The sequence below is a fragment of the Schistocerca piceifrons genome, chromosome 1, assembly GCF_021461385.2.
Source record: "Schistocerca piceifrons isolate TAMUIC-IGC-003096 chromosome 1, iqSchPice1.1, whole genome shotgun sequence".
Classification (NCBI taxonomy): domain Eukaryota; kingdom Metazoa; phylum Arthropoda; class Insecta; order Orthoptera; family Acrididae; genus Schistocerca; species Schistocerca piceifrons.
The window spans coordinates 779745543-779770733 of NC_060138.1; the positions used below are offsets into that span (position 1 = coordinate 779745543).

General features: G+C 41.3%; 1 protein-coding gene across 1 annotated transcript in view; it reads left to right on the forward strand.

Moving 5' to 3' along the window:
* Positions 1-25191, forward strand: part of LOC124775066 (trypsin-like) — a 115676-nt gene that overhangs the window by 42508 nt on the left and 47977 nt on the right. The window contains exons 2-3 of the mRNA XM_047249870.1: positions 13709-13824; positions 24829-24917. The gene's annotated coding sequence lies outside the window, so the exon portion shown is untranslated. The remainder of the gene's footprint in view (positions 1-13708; positions 13825-24828; positions 24918-25191) is intronic.

Genomic DNA, 25191 nt, shown 5'->3' on the forward strand with positions numbered 1-25191 from the left:
TACTATGTGAGTAAACAAGAAGAACTTTCCACAGCTGTTCCTACCAGGTCTAAGTCCAGCTTGTTCAAATGATACCACAGATTTAATTTAATTTTGTATTCTGTCTAAAATCATTCTTTCAGAGAATTTGTAGGCACCACTAAGTAGAGATACTGGGTGCAGGTGTTCTAATTCTATTCCCTCTTTCCTTGGCTCTTTGACAGCAATTTAAGTTTTGCTGGCAATGTTCCTACGATAAAAATTTCGTTGAAAAGACGAACTAGCCGTTTCGAATTGGAGGACCGCTGTGCATTAAATACTCGGTGTAGATCCCATCTGCACCTGCAGCTTTCGTACGGCTAAGAACTTTCTGGAGTTCAGTTACCAAAAATGTAGAATTTTGGGTTATATTGTTGGGATTTTTTCACCTCAGGAAGTTCTTTCTTTACTTGGCGAAGACTTGCTTTACTTCCTGGAGCCTTGGAAACTCTCACAGAGTGACTGGCAGTTGTGTCGCATCGGATTGTTGACTTCTTTGTTTAATGGAAATAATCTTCTCCCATCTTCTCGAATCAGTGTCAGAGCTCTTGTACTGGAGTTTGTAAAGTCAAGTTCCTAGTTTTCTTTGTGCCATTTTTCTCTCCTCCGCTCTTTCAAGGAGTTTTGATCAATTGATACCAACTACAAAAAACTGGAACAAAAACCATGTCAACTACGTAAATCTAAAGGAGATCATGGAGAAAGAAACTGAACGTTGGTGAATTCTAACTCCCGGAACTAAGAAAAGAAATAAAGATTGCAGATGGACCTAGCTTTCAAACCTCTTACCGGACATAAAGTGCCACAGAAATGACCTCAATAGTGACGTACTTTACTACTTAAATAGCGACATGTACAGGATGTAACGGGTATAAATGCAGAGATTTCCGGTGGTAACTGAGGATGGTGTGCTGAACAAAATTACATCAGTATTTACATCATTTGCAGACTAATAGCTACTAAAGTCATATGTTGTTAGATTGCTTAGTACCTCCAAGTACATGAGATAAGAGCAAGGCATTAATGCTTATGTTCCTCTGGGCGGCAAGTCTGGTATTCAAGTGTGAAAGCGTGGACGCAATATGGTTAGTCTATTCTGACACGTGTAGTCCACTACGGTCATGACCATACAGTAAACATCAGGTGGTAAATTACGTGACGTGTTTGTATGAAGGCTGTTCAACGCAGAGAAAGAAAACCAACCGACTGATGTATGTACATGTCGAGGTACCACATATAAAAATAGCTGCAATTAAACTCGTTACACCCCGTATAAAGACGAGCCGAGCGGGCAGTCAGAGATTTATATGTGTCATAGTAGTAACCACTGTTAGATACACACTTAGAACTGTATGTAGTACAAAGATATCTGTGGCGTAGCGTGCTTGTAAAGGTTGGGGAGATTCTGCAGTTGTTATAGGGAGACAAAATAATACAATAAATAATAATTTAAACAAACGAAACAAAATGCATCAAACAAAACAACAAAAACTGCTACTACTACTACTACTACTACTACTACCACCACCACTACCACCACCACTAATAATAATAATAACTTTTTCAAGAAACGATGACAAATTTGGAGAATTCCAGCAGCAAGAGAAGAAGCATTTATATTTTCTTCTACGCAAGTGCAATGCACCTGCCTTTTCTTTCCACGAATAAGTCAATAACTTGGTCTACAACGATCCGATCACTGGATAGCTCTCCAAATAAGTCTTTTTTATTGCTATCGTTCTCAAACACGACAGCTGGGTGTTGGACACTGAATTCCTTAAATAATTCTTCACTCGTTTAAGAGTACTCATGCTTCGTTCATTGCTTGTTGTGATTGCGGGTAGAGTCAAAACCAAACGCAGGGACTTCGTTGTTTCTTCATAAATAGAGGCTAAATCATTGTTGACAATGTACTTTAAGAGTAACTTTGGAGGTAAGTGTTTTTTCTCATCAGCGTATATGTTACACAGTTCATTTTCAAGTTGTTCTTGTTTCAAAAAAGGGTATTGTTCTAATAAATGAAGCAGTTTCAACTTTGGGAATTCTTTTTGATAGTTCGAAAACACTTTTCGTTCAAAAGTTCAACAAACGGAGTCTGGGGAAAGTCTTGAAATCTTCTTTCCATCTGAACAATTTGCAAATAAAGTATCTCGTAACTTAGTGCCCTCAGAGATATCTTTTGACTGTCACAGGATGATAAGTTGCCATTCAAACACAAGCTGCATTTAATGCATTCATCAACGAATGTTTCCCTTCTTAACTGTCGTAAGTTCTTATTTCGTCGTTGCAAGCAGTTATGACTGACAGCTTTTGACTGAAGAAAATTTAAGAGATGATCAACATAAACAAAACACTCTCGGTAGAAGCAAAGCAAGTAGACAAACATACGATCATCCATGCGTCGTTTCATTCCCACAGCACAGCTCAAAGATTCTGGGTCCCATTGAGAGTCTGTATCATCAATTATATAATTAAAAACATTATATAGCTCTGAGAAATGCCTAGATATTGTTGAATCTGCCCAGGAACGGAAGTTCCTGCGAGTGTTGCTTGCAAGTGGCAGTTCAAATCCTTTCTCAGTTAGCAATAAAGTTCATATTGATGATTTGCTGAAAAACGAATGGAATGCAGTAAGAGCACTTACAAACATGCGTACTTGTAGTATGATTTTAGAGACATGTAACAGTACCAAAGTTAGTTGGTGTACGTAACAACGAATAAGCAGCACATAGGGACAGAACTGCTTCACCAGTTGTTGTAGTCCTCTTTCTCTGCCCACCATTACTGAAGCACCATCATATGTTTGACTAACCACTTCTCCTTCCACATTCCAGTCTTTCAATACTGCATGAATAATGTTTAACAAACCTTCAGCAGTTTTATCTCCAGAAACATCGTAAAATCCAGTGAATCTTTCCTCAATTTTGTCTGCAATACATTATCTGAATGTTATACTGATTTGACTCTTGCCTGACACGTGTAATGTTTCATGAAATTGCAGTTCTGAATTTCAGCTTTTATTTTCTCATTAATTGCCAGAGTTGTCATTTCTATTACATCATTCTGTACTGGAGAATTTCCTTTAAAGGTTGAAGAAGAGGGTCTAGGTTTAACTGCTCTCCTTGAGATAATAAATCCAACAATTCCAGAAAGTTACCTTTAATTCTGGAGGATTCGTCTTCTCGATGGCCGCGAAAGGCTAGTTTTTGTTTACAAAGAAATACAAGTGCCTAAATAAGACGAGCCCATACTCTCCTGTTGGATCAACTTGTTCGTTGTATTTTGTTGCTGTCAGACGAGCGGCCTCAGAAAGGGCGTGCTCAATCCTAATTTTGCCAATAATTGAAATGATTCTTTGTTCTGCAGGTGTCATTTTGATATCTGATGCTTTTGTGCTTTCCTGTCAAAGCTCTTTACTCTACAAATGCCGGCATTGCACCATTCCTTTTCACCACCCAACAGAAGACATATATAATAATATAATCTGTCATTAACTGCATTCGCAGTCAGCCAAGTATACTTTTCGTAGCAGGCTGTCTGAAAAGTGCGTTTTTGTTTGGCTTCACTTAAAACTGAGTATAGGAGTAGGTCGTTCGTCCTTCAATTCACTCTTTTTTCGCACGTTGATGTAGAAAAAGGTGCGACTGTTCTCTTCCGTGTTAAAAGCCAGCATGGAAGCGGCAGGGACTAGTCTCGATATCTGCTAGCAAATTCAGTGCACCAGATTTCGTAGAAGAGGGGAAGAGGGTGGGAGCCAAGAATGCCACTAAAGCGCAGGCGCACACAGCCAGGTAAGGGAAGAGAGGCAGAAATTGAGAGCAGTCGAGTCTCAAGCAGGCAAATACACCAATACTCAGGTGCGGCGCGGGCCACAAAACTGATGTCTTCACACATTTAGAGCTCTTATTAGAAAGTTGTTTATATTTTTGTTATGAATTAATGTTGCAGCTTTTTTAAGATGGGGAGGGAGACTAAGTCTCAAAGTCTCCCCTCATGCTACGCCACTGAAAGATATCAAGGAATCTGGGACACACGTTAATAATCAGAAGTTACGCTACATCCCCCAGAAATTTCAGAGTAGACTCCCTCACCACAAGAGTACAAGAACTACCAGACTTGTGTACAAGTGGTGGTCATCGGCTACACTGGATCTCAGTGAGTGCATCCAACACCTGAGCTTACCACGGCAAACACCTTGCAGCTTGCTGAGGAGAAGTAAATGTGAACTCCAGTACTTCTTAGTATTGAGCACAATGTTGTCTCACAGCACCGTCAAACGCGATCTTCTGCTCGATACAGAATGCACCATTGGCAAACAGAGGCACAAACGAGTTATACAAATCTCATACCTAATGAAAGACGTACTTTTATTTGATTATATGTTTCATTACAATTTATCCTATAAACTAGGTATGGTCTTTTACCATTTTTATACGCCATCTTTTTTATTATATTCTACTCGGACCAATACCTTAGGAAGTGGTCTGTGGCGTATGTCTTTTATTTAATCCTAACTTTCTCTTTATGATCAGGAGCCTATTGTTCATGACCACACCCTGTCTTCCATGAAATACATTTTGTTAGTTTGCTGTGGCTAAGGTGAATTTTCTGCCATCACCGAGCTTAAAACGGAAGGCTGAAAGGTTGTTATGCAAGAGGGGCAGGGGGTGGGAAGCTGGGGGGGGGGGAGGGGAGGATCCAAGTACAAAGAAAGATCCCAGACCTCTCAGTCTTGACGTACGTGGTGAACGAGCTTTCTCGCCGAATTCGTGGTTGAGTGTTCCCATTGGTTGCTGGAAGTTCTCGGTAGAAGCTTCGAGTTCTTTCTGAGAAGTCCTTCAGTTAAAACGGACGAACAAGGGACCTGTAGGGCATGCTTTTTGATGCATGCCGATTGGGCCGTTGTGCTGTGCCCGGAAGCTACACCCGTGATTGGCTGGAAAGTGCACCAAAAAGTTCGTCCTGTCGGGAATGTCGAAGAGTGGACGGTGGGCAGTTAAAGACGGGCAAGCTCCAGTCTGGACGTGTTGGTGATACTGTGGGCAGGTGGGGACTAGTTGTGCAGCTGTACCACGAGGGACTGGTCGTGAGACGCAACGCAACTGCTTGCTGGTGTACTGCTAGTTAGGTCGCGGTCAGAGCTTATGCGCCCGCCCCCTGACGTGTGTGCGTGTGCCGCTAAGTACCGCAGCCCAGCTCAGTCCAGGTAGTCTTTACTCGTCTCTGAAGCCTTTAGTTACGTGCAATTGAATAGCAGGCCCTTGCTTGATTTACGTTCGTGATTTGGATTGCTCACTGGCCTGTGGTACACGCTTAAGACGATTTCGATAGGCTCATGACTTGTGTTGGTTACATGTCCGATTCACGAACTCCACTGTCATTGACGTCAGGAACCCCCAGTTCGTTCCGTCGGTCTATGCGTTACCGTAAGTGCGAGTGAACGTAAACTGTGATCTACTTACGCAGAATAGAATCATGTCTTCTTGTTTTCTTGATCACAGAACCCGACAGTGACGCTTATTTATTAATTCGCTATGTTTGAAATAATATTTATTAAGTGCATAAACCAAAAGAAAAAAAGAAGCATCAAATATTTTAAGATAGTCTCTTTTTGGTCTGTCTCGAGCACTTTGTTGCAGGAGCGTCCGGTTTCATCATGTAGCAGTAGTTACAATATTTCAACACGTCATTTGCCTTCGTACTTTTGCTTCATCAGTGAAATATCCTGATGAAGTGCTCACTATGTTCGCTGTTCACATAAGTACAGTTTGACTGTAACATATCAAGGTGTGCAAGGGAAAAGTGAATTTTTAGTGACATGTTACGTTTCAGGATTTCATATGACCTTGTCATACTATCCACAATATCTTGGAAATTTTTCTGGTTTGAAGTTTCCGGGGAAACCATTTGAAATCTTAATCTTGATCATGTTGAACACCACAGCTGGCACTAATGTCAATGATTAATGAAAACCACCTCAGACGCATTATTATATGTTTACTATGTTACGACCGTAACACAATAAATGTGTAATAATGCAGGTGAGGTGGTTTTTCAAAATCATTCATCTTAAAGGACTGTCGTGCTGTTTCTTCATTGTACTTAATTCATTCCCTTTGTTTTGAAAAAGTTCTCTAATTTTTGAATCGATAAACATACCAAATTTCACTCCTTTGAAACTGAACCTGGGGATTTTTGCCGTTAGTGGATGCTGATCCAATTGAATTTAAATCCATTACGTAATTCTTCATAAATCCCAATCTTATATATAGTGCCTAAGGTAAAATTGTGATTAAATCTATGAATGGTTCAGCAACAACATTTTTCACTTCCAGAGTTAAACACTGTCTCTTCAGCTCAGTTTTCTGTGAATATTGTTTGTTGACAGGATGACTGTTCCACTCAAAAAGAAAACAATAACGCTTGTTGATACTAGACTGCAGTTCTAACAATGCAGCATCAATTTTGAGTTCCCAAAAACTCACCACTGGTTTCCCGCAGTCTTACATAGTTGATCACGATGTCTGTCCCTCAGAGTTGACCATGATGTTCTTCATGCTTGGTTATTTTCCTTCTATACACAGTTATTTCGAAGGCACTTGAAGAAGCATCAAAACACGGCTGCTTTATTGTAGCAGTTCTTGACAACTCGAGCTCTTATCTGTCCACAACGACTATGTGGCGACACTACTGTCTGGCACTCCTATCAAGGTGGGTCTTGTATTTGATGAAGAAAGCGTAGTTACAGGTAATGAACACAGTTCATAAACTAGCTCTAATATCAGAATTTTACTACCAGTTTCTTGTTTAATAATACCAAACTAGCAAGCTTCAGCTCATTTGTTCAGCAGTGTAATTGAATATCAAATAGGTTGAGATAATGTAGGATGCACATCGATGGTAAAAGCAGGGAACACTTCATGGTTCATATGTATGAGCTGACTAAATTGTCGTCCTGGACTGTGTGTGAGAGTGAACTTTTTACACGCGTAACATTTACACCAAAATCACTCTTTGTCCATATCCAAATTCTTACAGATGTAATACAACAGACTCGATAATGTCTGTCAGAACTTTGCTCTGGTGTCAGTACACGAACATTAATGCATGTTTCTTATTATTGCTCTAAACACAACTCATATAGCCACACATGACCACGGTATACCTATGGTCACCTATCATTATCAGTTCAGAAGGCAGAAGACACTCCTCTACCATGCCTCCAATCAATCTATTCATACATTTATAAGCTTTGTGCCAATAAAATCGAAGGTACGTAAATGTCTGGTCAAAAATTAAGCAATACATGCCATTTTGTCAAGGGGTTATATGATATGGGCAGCTATGAAATAAGTTATAGCAAAGCTATCAGCACTAAACTGAAGATATGTTTCTATTACTTTGAGTGCTTACTGACATTATCAGTTTCTGACAGCTATTTCATCTTCAGATAGTTGGAGTTAGTGGTGAGTTGTGGTTGTTAGTTACATTTGCATTCTGCCAACAGCAAGTCCTAGTAAAACTATAAATTGGTAGACAAGATCGCAGGAATTCTTTTTATTCCATGCTTATCGGTTTCGGCGAAACTAAAGCCGCCATCATCGGATCTTAGTACACATACAGGTTACAACATCAAGGCAAACAATAGTGATATTAATAGTTGGCTATAACACACAGGTCTTACAAAATTGTCGTAAGTAGCACACAGGCGTCCAATAGAGATGACAGTTAGATGTTAAGTGTCTCTGTTCGCCGAAACCGGTGATCATGGAATAAAAAGAATTCCTGCGATCATGGCTACCAGTTTATTATTTTACAACCATCTAGATCGCTCCCACATGAGCGCAATGTGCTCCCTACAAAAAAGCAAGTCCTAGTTTTTCCAAGGCTCTGTATACACCCTGCCGTTTGTGAAAATTGCAACTCTTACAAGGAGACATGTGATTACAATGAAATTTATTCTGCTGATTAGGTACATGTCAATACACAACAGTATTAGAATTACAGAACTGTACATGCACTTTGACAGTCAAGATTCAATAAGTTGTGAAGCCTCTACATACTACAAAAGATTTTCTAAGGTCGTAGCACGGAATCAAATAGGGCATGAATATGCTGCTGGAGAATGCACTGCCATGCGGTTTGTTGACCCGTCCACGAACCATTGACAGTGGCTCCAAGAGAACAAGGACGAACAAATTTCCAATCGACCATATCCCAAACATATTTGATGGCGACACGTCAGGTCAGACCAAGCTAGCATTGGTAACCTCGTTCTTCGAGGGAAGTATATTACTAGCCACATGTGGTTGGGCATTGACATAGTGAAATAAGGTTTGTGGAGCTGCATGCAGGTGTGGCAATGCCTCGTGCTCTAAGACTCACCTGATAAAGTGGCTGCTCTTCAAATTTCCCTTAGTACGTGGGAGGCGAGACAGCATGTTACAGCCAGTGGCACCTCAACCATTACATACATTTGTCCCTTACACTTCTTAATAATGCAGTCTGTCCGAATGCAACGGTAGCCTCCAGCATGAAAGCTGCTACCACTCTGAGACAATTTGAAGGGTGGCTCGTCCAAAAACACTACATTTCGCACGGCAGTCGTGGCTTTCGTGTGCTCATTTCAGTCTGAGGCGTTGGTGATTTCTGATCAATGAATCCTGACGCAATGTCATGTGGGCCAATTTTACCATCCTCGTAAGAGACATCGGATCGTCGGAGAAGATACGTCCACCCCGGTTCCAGAGTCCTGGCGTCAAGCCAACACTGTGGACGTAGCTGTTCTGTCGGTTTCACCCACGCGGACAAACTGGTGGTCATCCCACGCTGTGTGCACAGTGTGTGGTTCAGTATACGTTCGTTGCCGTAGACGCTCTTCTACCCACTGTCTCCACAAACGCATCACTGTCGTAGTTGTGTGCATTGTACAAGCCGCGGTGCCACTTTAGGGCAAATCCGGTACCAGGAGACCAATCATTATGCCCTGTTCAAAATCACTTATTTGGCGATTATTACCGGCGAGTATTACCGGCAATTCCTTGCACGTTTACACTTCGTTTGACAGCTTTGCACCGACTGAGCGTTGCGTAATGCCGACCAATCCGGACACACAAAGGAGGGTGCTGTTGGACCAAAACGCACGCTATCTTTTTAACGTGTTACTCACTTAGTACGATATTGCTCTTCTAAAAATCCTTCGATGTTGGAGTGATTAATACCTTCTGGGTGTCGCAGTTTTCAGAAAAAGTAATGTGCATATGGAACAAGAAATAATACTCGTAAACATCCCCTTTTCTTGTGGACGCTGGACAGTGGTTGACAATATAGGTAATGGAAATAGAACACCGCAGACGTATTATCAAGGTACTTATTATTCAGACAACTAGTTTCAACTTCGCATTTATGCCATCTTCACGCCATAACATTAACCAATTAAGTATTTCCAGTAATTGGCTCATGTACCGTAGGACCGAAACAATAACTAGATGCCATGGACTGCTATTCATTACGACTGTATCTTCTGAACTTGTAGTCACCATCATCAGTTGTAGTCAGTGGTGACTACACATTTGGAATATACGCTCCTGATGAATAGCGGTTCACCGCACCTAGTTATCGAATCGGTCCTACGATACATGAGGCAATTACTGGAAATACTTATTTTGTTCGCAGTATGGCCCGAATATGACGCAAATGTAGTGTTGAAACTAGCAGTTTGAGTAATAAAGACTTTGAAAATATGGCTGTGGTACCCCATTTCCATTACTTAAAAATGATGCTGGTTCAATTACAGCAGCATCTGAGTCGGGGATAGCCATTTAGAATCATGGTGGTGTTAGAAATCATACTGCTCTATTGTTCTTTATGAAAGTATTTAAATGAGATGCCAGTGCCGAAATAAGTGGATATTTGAATTCACTGTGCTTGTCTGTTCTAACTCATTACAAGTTTGGTTCAAAGTGGTGCTAGAGACTACTTACGTTTTTCAACACTCTAAAGCCTTATCAGGTTAAGAGGGTCATCAAAAACGCACCCTAAATATGAAATATTAACGACGACGCTCTACATTTTATCGTTTTTTGCAGGCTGTCCGTATCCAAAACCACGAGTTCAGTTTCTCCTCCGACTTGACAAGCACAATCTCCGCACTTTTGTGCAAATATTCCAGTCAAAATGTTTGTTAATACTAATATAATTTACACTGATGTATTTAAATATACCGATAAATTCTCTATCTGTCACCCTATAGCTTCGTTTTCAAGACGAGATCTGCGGATGAACATTCAATATACTGACCAACAGTTATAATCTGGTCAAGTTCCTGTAGCTTTTAAAATAAATCGTCCTAGGTGGAGATCTTATGCGCTGCTGTGAATCTCAAAGAAAATTTGATCGTATGTACCTCGAAAGAAGCCTCTAACCTATTCAACAAATAGTCCCAGAATAAGTCTGAAGCGATTTAGAGAAATAATGGAAAATATTAGTCGGACTGACAATACAGGATTTGATTCCACTCCTGAATGCGAGCTCAGAACTTTAGCCACCGGCCCACCTCCCTTGATGCTGAAAACTGAGGGACAGCAGTCTAGATTAACCGAATTGGTGGGGTAGGAGTGAGGGGGGGGGGGGGGGGGGGGAAGAGATTATGTTAGACCCTTGACCTGCCACGTAAAAGTAATCAAACAGTGATCAAAAGCGTACGGGATTTGTCGCAAGTACTATAAGTATTTTGAGCGTGACGCTAACCGTCCTTTACGCAAACCATCCATCTAAATGAGTGACAGATGACACCTCTCTCAATCTTTTATAAGATATTTGGTTTGTATATAAGAGTGCTACTTTAGAACAGTGAATTGTCTTAGCGATTTAGCTTAGTGAAAGAAACGAGGAACTCAACAATGCGTGATATTTTACTGGCGTCTTTCCTCATAGCAGGAACCTGTCTTTGTAAGTTTTACTTAGCATTACTATAACAGTCTGAGCCGGACTTAATTAAGATCAGTTTCGTAATTGGTAGTCTTAGCTTAACTTAATGAAGAGGAGAGGTCAATGCAATTTGTTATTGCCTTACATACACACACACACACACACGCACATTATATATATATATATATATATATATATATATATATATATATATATATATATTTTACTTTTCTCAACTTTCTGCATCAAATTATCTTTATTTATGTTGTTATTAAGAAAATTATTACTACTATTTTTATTGTTGTTGCTAGCCAAAGAGAAACGTATCAAGAACTTTGACTAATTCAAATGCGTAGTTTATTACCCACTTGACCTATCTTTGATTAATGATAGAAATAGGATCCAGCTATTTTCCAAAAGATGAAATTCTTGAGTGCTTTCTCAAAAAAATACGAGTAGTGTTATATATTTGGCCATCATGAGTCAATCTCGGCTTTATTTAATATCTGTGCGCTTTAAAACACATTCGAACAATGATAGTGTAATGAAGAAATTGTGTGCTACTGTTGTAATTTTCGAGTTTAACGTTAATCGCAATTTGTTTGCCCGTGGAAAATTCCATTAATTTCGGCTGAAAGTTTAACATGTACAAAATTAGTCAATAGGTGTGTGGAGGTCAGTGAATTTTGCCTCGATACTGAACTTTCATGACAAACACAGCTGTTATCATGATTCCTGGAAGACGTAAATCTGTTGGCCAAAGGAATGAATGATACCGTGTGTATTGTGACTAAATGAACATTGCAGAACTTCTCAAAATTAACCTTTTAACATGAATTAACCTTAAAAAAAACTTTTGGTTACATAATGAAGTGAATGTTAATCTGAACTGCGTTTCTACGAAATTTTTTTATAAACATTCCGTGTATGAGTTTAATGAAATTCGATTATCCCTTCAGTACTACACTCTGCCAGGATGTTTTGGTGTAATTCTGCATCGGAAAACAGCTGTTGTTGGCCGCAGATCAGAGGAATCGACCTAAGAAATAAGTCGTGGATTGTATGTTTCACAACATTAACTGATTTTTCTGTCAGTGCTTGGCAGTACACGTCACTAGTATGAAAAAGGTAACAGTTTGTCCATGTTCTGTAACCATCTTTCTTAGTATTACACTGAAGAGCCAAAGAAACTGGTACACATGTCTAATATCGTGTAGCGCCCTGCGAGTACGCAGAAGTGCCGCAACACGACGTGGCTTGGACTCGACTAATGTCTGGGGTGTTTAGTGGCAGGCAGAAGTGTTTAAATTCAGAAGAGTGTTCCTTGAGCCACTCTGTAGCGATTCTGGACGTGTGGGGTGTCACATTGTACTGCTGAAATTGCCCAAGTCCGTCGGAATCCAAAATGGACATGAATGGATGCAGGTGATCAGATAGGATGCTTATATACGTATCACCTGTCAGAGTCGTATGTACACATATCAGCGGTCACATAACTCTCGAACTGTGCAGGTCGCACACCATTACAGAGCCTCCACCAGCTTGAACAGTCCCCTGCTGACATGCAGAGTCCATGGATTTATGACGTTGTTTCTATACCTGTACACGTTCATCCGCTCTATAAAATTTGAAACGAGACTCGTCAGACCAGGCAACATGTTTCCAGTCATCAACAATCCGATGTCGGTGTTGACAGGTCCAGGCGAGGCGTAAAGTTCATGTCGTGCAAGCATCAAGGGTACACGAGTGGATCTTTAGCTGTGATAGCCTATGTCGATGATGTTTCGTTGAATGATTCACACGCTGACACTTGTTGATGGCCCAGCATTGAAATCTGCAGCAATTTGCGGAAGGGTTGCATTTCTGTCACGTTGAACGATTCTCTTCAGTTGCCATTTATCCTGTTCTTGCAGGATCTTTTTCGGGCTGCAGCGATGTCGGAGATCTGATGTTTTACGGAATTCCTGATATCCACGGTACACGGTACACGAATGGGGAAGATCCCCACTTTATTGCTACCTCGGAGATGCTGTGGCTCATCGCTTGTGCGCCGACTATAACACCACTTTCAGTCTCACTTGAATCTTGATAACCTGCCACTGTAGCAGCAGTAACCTATCTAACAACTGCTCCATTTACTTGGTGTCTTATATAGGCGTTGCCGACCGCAGCGAGGTATCCTGTCTGTTTACATAGCTCTGTATTTGAATACGAATGCCTATACTAGTTTCTTTGACGCTTCATTCTATAGACTTCATTCAGAAAAACTTACAAAAATTAAATCGCCATTTTGTAAAGCCGTGTAGTATCGCTGTATGATCAACAAACTCACTCGTATTTACTGTCGCTCGAGACGATGTCCGCTCTTTCTAGACATTGATTAGGAAAATTCCCGTTAATATAACGGTAGCAGTTATCACTCTGAAGCCTCTAAGCTGATAGCCAATGTCCATCTATAGCATCTGTCATCTGGAGAGTCTTAGTCTACCAAGATGCTGTTTCACTATCACACTGGGCGTCTTTGTTTGTGTACCGTTAATAATGCATCTTTTACAAGTCTGTGTGTTGAGATTACTTGAAATTGTATTCCTTTGCTATTGAGTCCACATGAAAATAATTTATAGAACATTTCAGTTTCACTGGAAAGTTAAGGAATGGCTTCGGGGAAAATCAGAGCTGTTCAGTGTAATTTTGTGTGCTGTCTTTCAGCTGGTGTTCCTGTTCCGCTTATGCCACGGTGGTGGCCATTTGTGTGCTGCAGGTGTGCGGTTGCCGGCAGAAGCTCCGGACTGGCCGAAAGACTGGCCCAGCGTGCTTCCCTTCCATGGACGCATCATCGGCGGACAGCCAGCCGATGACGGGGAATATCCCAGCCAGGTGAGCCAACCAAGAGAGTGCAAACTAGTATCCACAAATAAGCTGTCGCTTCTAAGAATTTAGAGAGTATGCACCCCCTTTGTAAACAGTAATGTGGTTCCTGGAGACAGTAGCATACCGTGAAGTACAAAATGGTTCAAATGGCTCTGAGCACTATGGGACTTAACTACTGAGGTCATCAGTCCCCTAGAACTTAGAACTACTTAAACCTAACTAACCTAAGGACATCACACACATCCATGCCCGAGGCAGGATTCGAACCAGCGACCGTAGCGGTCACGCGGTTCCAAACTGACGCGCTTAGACCCGCACGGCCACACCGGCCGGCCGTGAAGTACAGTTTGTAGTCGGGAAGAGGTAATAGACAGAGCGAGGAATAAGGCAGATCAGTCTTTGTCACTGTTTTGTAGCCTTCGGAATGTGTTACAGTTAAAAAGAAAAGTCTCATGGTGTTATATTAAACGATGATCCCATGAAAGCACACGTGTGCACACGAATCTTACAGGAAAAAGCAGTCTGTACAGAAATAACTACATTCATCACGCGTATGTTCTAGTTGATATTGGCAGGCTAATATTTGCAATTAACTTTCGCATACGTATCCACGAAGGCAAACAGCCTACAGTATATATCCAAAATCAGGAGCATCTATGCATGTGTCTGACATTCATGGCTATGGCAGTTCAGCTGCTTTTGCTCACATCATTTGCAATGGCTTGGGAAAGCTCTGTGTATATCCCTGTGGAACGCTGACTACTCAGAGCTGCAGAGTGATATTTCGGACTGATCTAAGCTACATGCAGGAGAACGAGTAAGAGAAATTATAAATACTATACAACACAGTCTGCGAATAGTTTCAACTTTACACATTTTGTAGAGGCCAGCAATGTTCACAGGACATAATTCTGTCAAACCTATATTCAAAGTTTGCAGTTCACGTCTGCCGTGTTTAGTGGATCCCAGTGAACTACGCATGAGCGATTCAGTCATTTCCGGTACTTTTCTTAGCTTACCCACCTTGGCACATCACGTTGTGTGAAATGTATCGCTCTCACTTCGTAGAAAGAACATGTGACCAGGGCGTTAACAGCATGCTACTTACAAAACGCCATATTTTGCCCTCTAATCTCTGTTTCATATTACACGAATTTGAGTGTTTGGTGCTTCCAAGTCTGTACAGCGATCCATTACTATAGCAGATGATCAGAGTGGCATTAATGTAAATGACTTCTTGGGGGAAATCTTTCAGTTTGATGGCACGTAGGATAACCTGTTTTCCCAGACGTATGAAAACTGACATTTTTTTTTTGTACCAAAAGCCAGAAACTGCACTGAACATTACCTGCTCCAGTTTGCCTTACAAATTTTTACAACGAGGCGTTTTGACGTCATGAGTCCTATTCTTGATAGTCAGAAGCAAAGAGAAATTAATTCAGTGGTTGACAGAACTGACACAAATAGGCACTGTTGTAACAAAAACAATATTTCTGTACGAAGCAACCATGTTCGTTTTTGTAACTCTATTAGTTCTAATAATTTTTTATATAATATTTATATATATATATATTTATTTATATATATTTTTATATATACTATTTTTTTTACAAATCTCTCTTTGAATCTCATGTTTGTGTAAAATCATCTTGATTGAACTTTGGTCTGCAACTTCACCAAATTGTTTAAAATACTTGATACCGCCTACAGGTGTCATTTCTTTATTTATTGTACTGTTATACAAGTCCGGTCTTAAAGCATTTTCAAGCATCCCGATCAACGGAAACAACAGGAATTCAGTGCATTAACAATCAGTTAAAAGTTAACCACAGTAAGAAACTGGTTTTAATTTCATCGAAGGTTATTTCCAACTTTCTTTAGGCTGAATCAGTCCTGCCAACGACCATTATCTTTCGATTTCTTCGCATTTTTTTCTGCAGACTTCTCGTATTGACTTCCCTGCACTTCCTATTTGCTTCGTTCCATTACACTGCTATATTCCTGTCTTGTCTTGAACATTTTTGTACTTGTTGCTTTCAACGATCAGTTTATTTCTTCTGTTATCCGAGGTTTCTTCGAAGTATTTTCGTGTAGCAGTATTTTCAGAGATATTCATTCTTCTTTAACTGCAAGGCCTACTGTGGTATTCAATATCGCAGTGTCTTCAATCTTAGAGAACTTCAGACGCTCCTTGTTGTGTCTCAGCACTTTATTTTCCCTCTTCTTTCTGCATGGATTCCTCTGCAGAATTCTCTAATCCCACTCTTCGCCATCACTAAATTGTTATCCGAATCTATATCTGCTTCGTTGTACGACTTACGAGCCAATGTCGGATCACGGAATCTCTTTCTGATCTTCAAGTAATCTATCTCAAATTTTCGCACGTCTCCATGCGATTTCTAGATATAGTTCCTCCTCTTGTGATTTTTGAACGGTGTATTCACCATGACTAGCTGAAATGTATTGCAGAATTCAATCAGTCTTTCTCTTCTGTCATTCCTACTTCCGGTTCCATATTCTCCCATGACTCAGTCTTCTATTCCTCGCCCTACTACAACGTTTCAATCCCCCAGATTATTAGGTAGCCATCTTCCTTCACATACAGAGTTACACGTTCAGTATCCTCATATACTTTCTCTGTTTCTTCATCTTCTACTTGTGAGGTAGGCATGTATATGTGAACAGCTGTTGGTGTAGGTTTCCTCTCGATTCTGATGAGAATATCACTATTTCTGTTCATAGTAACTCACTCTCTGCTTTACCCTCCTATTTATGACGAATTCCATTCCCTTATACCATGTCCGCAGCTCGTGATCTAGGGGCTAGCGTTGCTGCCTCTGGATCACGGGATCCCGGCTTCGATTTCCGGCCGGGTTGGGGATGTTCTCTGCCCGGGTACTGGGTGTTTGTGCTGTCCTCATCATTTCATCATTTTTGAGAGTGACTAGATTGGAGTGTGAAAAGAAAATGGACTGTGTAAGAACTGATACTTCATACGGGCGCTAATGACCACGCCGTTGAGCGCCCCGCAAGTCAAACATCATCATCACCTTTACACCATTTTATATTTTTGATGATATTACCTTATATTCATCCGATCAGAAACCCTTACCTGCTTTCCACTTCATTGCATTTCCCTGTACAGATTTTTTAGTTTTCTAACGCATTCAGATCTATGGCATTCAACTTGTGACTCGTAGATTGTTACTCTTTCACTAATTTTTCAATCTTCTTTTCGTGGTCGCCTCCCCATTCATAACCCCTTCTCGAACTCCGTTCATAATCCTTTCCCTTAGATCCCAATGGGTGACTGATTGGAAATCTTTTCTCATTGAAGAGATTATTACGAATCTCTTTTCAATTATAGGCCACATGTCCTGTGAATACACGCTATCTTTCCATACACATAATATGTCCTTAATTCTGTCCTTCCCATTGCTTTCTGCATCCTCATGCTGATTCTTCCACCTTTTGGGAAAAAATTCGAGCTCCAAACGCAAAAGGATGCTCCGGACCTCCATTCGTTCCTCCGCTGTCTTCGACAGAACAAAGGTGACTCTATATACCGAAAGTTTTTGGCCGCCAGAGTTGGTGATTTTTATTCGGTGTTTAAGCAGTGGCTTGAATCGAACCTGGGACCCAGAACCATTTAAATGCCAGTCAGAGATGCCACAAATTCTACCCATAGATTACAATGAATATTCTAGGTATACTGTTATTTACATCCATCGGTTTCATCGCAAAGAGTGCGTTATGTACCTTTAACATGCATCCAGAAATAAGTAATACTTTCCAACATTTATGATCAGATCTATAGGAACAGGTGCTCCACAACTATTTCCATGATTTACATCCCATACAGCCCTCAAAGTAATGATTTATGGTGATGCATTAAATCTATAAAATATCTCCTTCATAACAATTGTGCTGAATCAGTCATGCAATAAGTAATAAATCGCATTTTCATAAAACTAGTGTAATACCTCTAATGTGCGTCCAGAAATAAGTACTGGTGTTCCAACATTTGTGAACAGATTTATAAGTACATTTGCTATACAACTGTTTTCATGATTTACGTCACAAAAGTCTTCAAAGCATTAAACATATGAAACATCTCTTTCGAAACGGCTATTCTGAACCAGTCATGGAACTGCAATAAATCTATTTCTCATAAAAGTTGTATAACGACTGGTAGCTTTCGTGGGTTTTACGGCTTCTAACTTTAGATTCGTAGAATACATGATTAATTTCATTAATTTCCTATTCACGAAGTATTGAATGTTTCCTGAAAGTTTGGTCGCACCTTTTTGTAACACCCTGTATTAGGACTAATTGACTCTTGGTGTGCTTTGACTGTAGTGGCTGATACCAAAATATCTGAAAGAGATCCGGTAAGTAACTTAACTTCTATCCTGGAACTGGCGAACGATATAACGCGGCTTGGTTCTATGTTCCACGACCGTAAATATCACGTTCGAGAAATCGTTCACACAGGACAATCATACAAACAAACCGTCATTTGACCAACGGATAGACTCCCGTATGGACGACATAGTAATAAGCATCTCTGGCGTAGAGAAACAACTGAAAGATTTAAAAGCAAATAAATCACCAGGACCTGTTGGAATCGGGATTCGTCTTTACACAGTGTACTCCACGACATTAGCCTCTTACCTAGCCTACATTTATCGTGAATCTCTCACACAGAAAGAAAACCCAAGTGACTGGAAAAAAGCCTAGGTGACTCCAGGATATAAAAAGGGTAGAAGAACGAACTAGCAGAATTACAGTCCAATATCCCTAACTTCGGTTTGCTTCATAGTTCTAGAACGTATTATCAGTTCGAGTAAAACAAAGTTTCTTGAGAGTGAGAAACTATGTTCACGAACCAGCATGGTTATAGAAAGCATCGCTCGTGCGAATCTCAGTTTGCCCTTATCTCACTTAATATACTGCGAACTATGGATGGAGGGCAACAGGCAGATTCCATATTTCTAGATTTCCCGAAGGCATTTGACACTGTGCCCCATTACAGACCGTTAATGAAGGTGCGAGCATATGGAATAAGTTCTCAAATATGTCAGTGCCTCGAAGACTTCTTGACTAATAGAAGCCAGTATGCTGTCCTCGACGGCGAGTGTTCATCAGAGACAAGGGTATCGTCAGGAGTGCCCAAAGAGGCGTGACAGGGCTGCTGTTCTCTATATACATCAATAATTTGGCGGACAGGGTGGGTAGCAATCTGCGGTTGTTTGCTGATGATTTTATGATGTACGGTAAGGTGTAGAAGTAGAGTGACTGTAGGAAAATACAAAACGACTTAGACAAAATTTCTAGTTGGTGTAATGAATGGCAACTAGCTGTAAATGTAGAAAGATGTAAGTTAACGAGGATAAGTAGGAAGAACAAACCTGTAATGTTAGGATATAATATTACTAGTGTCCTGCTTGACACAGTCAAGTCGTTTAAATGTCTTGGCGTTGCGCTGCAAAGCGATATGAAATTGAAAGAGAGTGAGAGAACTGTGGTAGGGAAGACGAATGCTCGAGTTCGGTTTATTGGGAGAATTTTAGGAAGAGTGGTTGACCCGTAAAGGAGACCGCACATAGGACGTTGGCGTGACCTGCTCTTCAATACTGCTCGAGTGTTTGGGATCCGTACCAACTCGGATTGAAGGGAGACATGGAAGCAATTTAGAGGCAGACCGCTAGATTTGCTACCGGTAGGTTCGCACAACACGTATGTACTACGGAGATGCTTCGGGAACTCAAATGGGAATCCCTGGAGGAAAGGCGACGTTCTCTTCGAGAAACACTATTGAGAAAATTTATAGCATCGGCATTTGAAAGATGTCGCCGAACGATTCTACTGCCACCAACATACATTGTGCATAAGGACCACGAAGATAAGATACGAGAAATTAGGGCTCATACGGTCGCATATAGACAGTCGTTTTCCCCCTGCTCTATTTGCGAGTGGAACAGGGAAGGAAATGACAGGTAATGGTACAGGGTGTCCTCTGCCATGCACCGTACGGTGGCTTGCGAAGTATCTATGTAGATGTAAATTTATAACACAACACCACAAAACCTCTAGCGCTGGCATAACTCGTCCGTGTCACAGTCAAATTCCGTTCGGCCGGCCACAAAATGCCAAACAGGAAAGGAAATGCATAGAGAAAGCTGATCACACGATGCGCAGCCACCAGTTGGCGCTAGGACTAATTTAAACATGATGCGCCCACCTGGCATACAAATTGGAGATCAGTACATTGAAATAACAAGGTTAAAGACAGCATACAAAGATTAGATGTAACAAACAAGAACCAACTACTAGACGGTCTATCTCAAGACTCGACAATCCCCCCCCCCCCTCTCCGACCCACTGACTTATCACCGATTACAAGTAAGAACCATGTTATAATTAATAACAAGGCCTGTACTTCATGACTTAGGCGAACGGAATAAAACATTAAATATAACCCCAGATGAGAATACTTGAAAAATTAGCAATCATTTAAAAATGCAAATATAAATGTAACATCAAATTTTAAAATCGCTTAAATGACAAGATTGGTTTATTCTTGTGACTTACCGCAGATCCACACGAATTCCAAGATTGAACGCATACAGCACTTAATCTGTTGTATTAAGTAGGACATAAGATAACAAGGGGGCAGACTATAATCAAATATTTTAAGCTTCTGAGGGAGAGAAACAGATTAACAAATATGTCGGTTGCTTTACGGTTTACAAAATAGCTTGCAACAGACTAAATCAAGACTTTAGAAAAAAGCAATTAAACGAAAAAATTCGTAAAGCACAACCTGTAAACGACAGAACATGACAATAATAAATTTAATAGCGTGACAAATCAGTTGACGTCTCTTCTCGGGAACAGGTTAACGGACCAATCACTTCCCGTACCCGCCACAACATACAACTAACGTTCTATACAAAATGTTGCGATTGTGTTGGAGATAAGTCCACTGCGAGAATATATGCCACTAGAAACAGAAAAAATCACCATCACCTAAATTTGTGACTTCGGCTCCGCATGTGACAATCTTACTGAAATCAGCGTAGTTCTTCAGTGACCTAAGGTACCAAACACACCTGCGTGCCGATTGGCAACACTCCTCCTCATCGCGATGGGGCCTAACATTTACCTTCCCTCCAACCGCAGCCAAAGCGCGCCAACTCCCGTCTACCACGCCCTCGTGGACAAACCATGCACTTAGGTGAAGAATCGATAAGCAGAGAGCCGCAATGGCTTAATAATAATAAGTAAAATTATTATGCATGTTTACCATTGTTAGCAATTTAATTATTTTACATGCACATTTGGCATATGGGTTTCATATTCATACACGAATATTACTTGAAAGTGTATTTTTTGGAAATTAGCATTACATGGACGGTAACTGTCATTGTTGGAAAATATTAAAATCAGTCACAGTCTTCCCTATCGTATCATATTTCTAAGCAAATGCAACAGACATATGTTGTTCTGTAACTGTATCTTAAATATTTCACCGACTTTGTTCAATTACATGGACGGTAACTGTCATTGTTGGAAAATATTAAAATCAGTCACAGTCTTCCCTATCGTATCATATTTCTAAGCAAATGCAACAGACATATGTTGTTCTGTAACTGTATCTTAAATATTTCACCGACTTTGTTCAATGATACCGTATTGCAAAAAGTGTATAGATGGGATGTACTGTATTAAAAAACAAGAGTAACTCAAGTTACGAAGTCTGTGAAATAGGAAACGTTATCTGACATTATATCGTACATTCTCCTGCCTCGAGAATATTGTGTACAGTTTTCTCGTAATTTGTAATTTCGTATAATTGTGTAATATAAGGTTTTTTCCTTCATTGTCATAAATGAGCACGGCATCGTACGTCAATACATGTAAGTTTCAGTAAAATATTAGCATTTTTGAAACAGTGAAAGTAAGTTAACAAGTGAAACCATTCAGGAAGGTAGTGTGCCTAACTGTGATCAGGCTTACATGTTGATACCACAATCATTAGGTATTGCTGCTCTGAGTTAAGCTACCAGAGAAATTCAAATGGTTCAAATGGCTCTGAGCACTATGGGACTCAACATCTGTGGTCATAAGTCCCCTAGAACTTAGAACTACTTAAACCTAACTAACCTAAGGACATCACACACATCCATGCCCGAGGCAGGATTCGAACCTGCGACCGTAGCAGTCGCGCGGTTCCTGACTGAGCGCCTAGAACCGCTACTACCAGACATCGTATAACTGTGATGGTGTCTCCTATCATCGGAAACTGTGATGGGACACAGGGGTTGCGCCACTACGCAAGGCATACAGGGCCGTAGTTGTCTGGGGATGATCTCATGTGTGTGCGTACGTGTGAGTGTGCATGCGTATGTATGTAGAGGAGCGTAATGGGTGATATGTGTTGTTTGTTTGTTTGTGTGTGTGTGTGTGTGTGTGAGTATGTGTGTGTGTGTGTGCAGAAGAAGGAAATGGGTTTCCATGGATTTCAACATGTTCTGCTCAGAGATGGAGCGGTACAATCTCATATGCGATACCGGCAGAGTTGTATTAAAACATAGATGTTTTCATTATTTCGGGTCTTTAGCCTTCTGATTTGTTTGATGCAGCTCATCACGACTGACCCCTCCCCCTTTGTGCAAACCTCTTCACTTCAGAGTAACACTCACACACACTACGTTACCAATAATTTTTTTCATGTACTCCAACCCTTGTCTTGCACTACAATTTTAACCCTGTACAGCTTCCTCTAGTAGCATTTAAGTTATTACTACTGGCCATTAAAATTGCTACATCAAGAAGAAATGCAGATGATAAACGGGTATTCATTGGAAAAATATATTATACTAGAACTGAAATGTGATTACATTTTCACGCAATTTGGGTACATAGATCCTGAGAAATCAGTACCCAGAACAATCACCTCTCGCCGTAATAACGGCCTTGATACGCCTGGGCATTGAGTCAAACAAAGCTTGGATGGCGTGTACAGGTACAGCTCCCCATGCAGCTTCAACACGATACCACAGTTCATCAAGAGGAGTGACTGGCGTTTTGTGACGAGCCAGTTGCTCGGCCACCTTTGACAAGACGTTTTCAGTTGGTGAGAGATTTGGAGAATGGGCTGGCCAGGGCAGCAGTCGAACATTTTCTGTATCCAAAAAGGCCCGTACAGGAGCTGCAACATGCGATCGTCCATTATCCTGCTGCAATGTAGGGTTTCGCAGGGATCGAATGAAGGGTAGAGCCACGGGTCGTAACATATCTGAAATGTAACTCCACTGTTCAAAATGCCGTCAATGCGAACAAGAGGTGGCCGAGAAGTGTAACCAATGACACCCCATACCATCACGCCGGGTGATACGCCAGTATGGTGATGACGAATACATGCTTCCAATGTGCGTTCACCGCGATGTCGCCAAACGCGGATGCGACCATCATGATGCTGTAAACAAAACCTGGATTCATCCGAAAAAATGACGCCATGCCATTCTTGCACCCAGGTTCGTGGTTGAGTACATCATCGCAGGCGCTCCTGTCTGTGTGCTTCGTCAAGGGTAACCGCAGCCATGGTCTCCGAGCTGATAGTCCATGCTACTGCAAGTGTCGTCGAACTGTTCGTGCAGATGGTTGTTGTCTTGAAAACGCCCCCATGTGTTGACTCAGAGATCGAGACGTGGCTGCACGATCCGTTACAGCCATGCGGATAAGATGCCTGTCATCTTGACTGCTAGTGATACGAGGCCGTTGGGATCCAGCACGGCGTTCCGTATTAGCCTCCTGAACCCACCGATTCCATATTCTGCTAACAGTTATTGGATCTCGACCAACGCGAGCAGCAATGTCGCGATACGATAAACCGCAATCGCTATAGGCTTCAATCCGACCTTTATCAAAGTCGGAAACGTGATGGTACGCATTTCTCCTCCTTCTACGAGACATCACAACAACGTTTGACCAGGCAACGCCGGTCAACTGCTGTTTGTGTATGAGAAATCGGTTGGAAACTTTCCTCATGTGAGCACGTTGTAGGTGTCGCCACCGGCGCCAACCTTATGTGAATGCTCTGAAAAGCTAATCATTTGCATATCACAGCATTTTCTTTCTGTCGGTTAAATGTCGCCTCTGTAGTACGTCATCTTCATGGTGTAGCAATTTTAATGGTCAGTAGCGTAACACATGCTCCGTAATCCTGTCCCTTCTTCCACTTACAGTTTTCTGTATTTTCTGGTCCTAGACGACTCTACGAAGAACATCCTCATTTCATAATTTATCAGTCCACTTCATTTTTAGAATCCTTCTGTAAGGTCAACGCTTCGATTCTTTTCTGTTCCTACTTTCCCACAGCCGGTGAGTTACTTCCAGAAACATCATTCTCAAATGAAGATTTAGTAGAAGTATTTGGCGAGGAATGTTCCATTTTCCTGTGCTAGACTATTCCACACGTCCACCATGCTGCATCTGTACTGCCTGGTATTGCCCTTAGAGTTAGCATATTTCCATCACTTCATCTACGACGTGGTCCCTTGTTTTGACATTTCGTTTGTTGCCTGCATACTATAACTGAGGAGCTACCTGACTGAGAAGTAGCGACTCCGGTCTCGTAACTGACATACGGCCGGGAGAGAGATGTGCTGACCACACGCTCCTCCATATGCGCATCCAGTGACGCCTGAGGTATGAGGATGACACGGCAACCGGTCGGTACCGTTGGGTCTCCCAAGGCCTGTTCGGACGGAGTTTAGTTCAGTTTAGTAGCCTGCATAGTATAGAGAATAATTTCGTACACCACTATGGTTGTTACGTGTAACTTCCGTCGTTCACACGGAACGTAATTTGTTGGGAAACAATGGAAGACCAAATATCATATATAGGTCGGTAGCCAGAATTTGGACGCTATTGTGACGACTGTATTGTACTTTGCGTTCTTCTTATGGTTCAGTTGCAGGTAGTGGATTTGTACTGTTGCAGGTGTCGCTGCAGGTGGACGGCGGCCATTACTGCGGTGGATCTGTCATCAACGACCAGTGGGTCCTCACGGCCGCCCACTGCGTGGTGGGGTACGTATCACACCTGCACATGCCGGGCTTCCAGCCGCAAACAGGCTCACTGCCTTAAGCAGAAAACATCTTTCCGTGCAACGAATTGTTCTAATGTTATCCTTTCATCCGATTTAACAAAATGTGTCTCAGATTATCGGGTACTAGACCGACTTTCTCCGTCCGTGGCTAGCGACACGGGCTGTTTACACGAAATCCACGGGTTCACTTAGGTGTGATGATCTTAGGTTTTGCTTGGGCGCAATAGTCTGAACCATGATCCACTCAGCCTCGG